The following is a 2,134-nucleotide window of genomic DNA, read 5'->3' on the forward strand; positions in this document are numbered from 1 at the left end:
CTACTAAAGTGCAAGACGTTAGTCAGCCACCTGTTAGACCGTATTCATATGTATTGTTTACTTCGTGGCCGCTTTCTGGTCACTTTTTGACCCCTCCTACCCGTCCGTAACCTGCCTAACGACCCACCATTCCCCTATATTCTAGGTAGGGCGTAGTACTTGGCTTACCCTCCTCACCCCCCTCATGCGGGTACAACCCTTGGAAGGCCACTTCTTTAGCGTACCGTGTGTGCCATGATCTGATGCCATGTAATATTACTGCTTCACTGAATGTTTTGATGCTGTTTTTCCCTTGATATTCTGCCAAGATGATTATTCGCGGATAAACGTTGCTGAGCCTGAATGAGGCGATTACGATTCGTAAACGACGGGGCGCGACGGGTCCTGGCTAGACACGGTCGCCACCGCTTGGCTAGGCCGGCTAGGGCCCACTCACAGAGGCGCTCTTGTCCTCTCGCCTCGCACCTCCTACAAGACGGCCAGGGACATACGCTAAACTGTTTTCAGCAACACTTGAGAGATCAAAGCGCTGACGAACAAAGGCCTTCCTCGAGGACGCAAAATCAGCGACTTCGCTCGCTCCAACTCTTCTTTCACACCCCTCCTTCTGGCGTTTTCCTGTTCTACCACCCTTCGGTTCCGAGGAAACGGGCAAGAGGGAGCTAGCGCGAGAGAGGGAGAGCGAGCGAAAGAGGGAGAGCGAGCGAGAGAGGGAGAGCGAGCGAGCGAGAGAGAGAGAGAGAGAGAGAGAGAGAGAGAGAGAGAGAGAGAGATGGTGAGGGACCATGGGGGAGGGGAGGGGGGATTGGTCTGATTTAACGTGGCATGTGCCGACGCAGTTGGGATGAGGTCTCCAGGTTGGCGCAGCGCAGTCGTGTGGACCTGGCGGGGCGGGGCGAGGCGGGGTGGCGCCGGGGGGAAAATATTCCAGGGATCCGTTCGCTCGCACAAATCACCCCCGCTCTCCTTATCTCGCATCCGTTTCGGGCACGGGCCTCTCTCAGCTCAGCGGCCTGACACCCCACCCAGCTCCCGCTATGGTATACCCCCCCCCCTCCTGCCCTTCATCAGCGATTAAAAATTGCTTTAACAAACACCTAGCGTGAGCAGCAAAAGCAAATTTTAAAACTACCTGAAACTCCTGTCCCAAATAGTATGCATAACATCAACCTCCCCCAAACCAACAAAATTACAAAAAGGCTGCTGTGCTGCGTTTAGAGTCTCTCTAGCTGTGTTTTGGCGGCGGCGAACTCGAGTAACGCGGCCGCTGCCTGCTGGATGTTACAGAAAGGGGGGGGGGCAAACCCGCACCACACCATGGAGTAAACAAGACAATGAGGTTGACACGGGCTCATATGGCGCACATTTATTATCGGTCGTTTCGCCGAAAGCGAGGGGCGTTGCGGGGCGTGGCGAGGCGTGGCGAGGCGTGGCGGGACGTGGCGGGGCGCGACGGGGCGGCTCGCTCTGTAACCTAACGGCGTGCGAAGAGACTAAGCGCCGGGAGCCCGGCGTCTGATTTGTGGGGCTGCCTCTGCCGCGCCCGCCGCGCGGTGACTCGGAGGAGACATCATGCTCCGATATATACCGAGTGACTCACTACGGCGACCGGCCCGCGGCCCGCGCCGCCGCCGCGGCGTTTCATCCGCGCGGCCCCTCTGCCCCCGCTGATACCGCTGAGGGCTCCACTCGCAATGCCGGGCCGGGACGCGACTAGTCCAAGTCGGGGCGGTTCGGTTCGGCAGGGCGTGCTGCTGTCTGTCGACGCGCCGAGTGACGTTGAGTGGCGCGGGGCGCTGAGAGTTTGTCGGCCGCCACCGCCGCGCTGCCCCGCCAGAGCACTCAGCTGGACACGGCCGCTCCCGCCGCGCTCAAAGCGGTGATGAGAGCGGAGACGACAAGCTTACAAGACTGGTGGCTGGTGCACTGGTAGATAAAGTGTGCGACTGGCCTGCACATACTAGGGTGTTTAACAGTCAAGTTGAACATACTTACGCAAGTGTTCAACTTCAGGGTGCCGCGAGCTCTGCCCGCCCCCGAAAGGGGCTTACTAGTATAAAACGCAACATGTCTCACCTCGACACTTATAGCTTGTGGAAGTAATCAGACAATTCGATTAAGCCCAAGTATGACG

Source organism: Frankliniella occidentalis, unplaced genomic scaffold (genome assembly GCF_000697945.3).
Source record: "Frankliniella occidentalis isolate FOCC.00 unplaced genomic scaffold, Focc_3.1 Scaffold19, whole genome shotgun sequence".
In the NCBI taxonomy this organism is placed as follows: domain Eukaryota; kingdom Metazoa; phylum Arthropoda; class Insecta; order Thysanoptera; family Thripidae; genus Frankliniella; species Frankliniella occidentalis.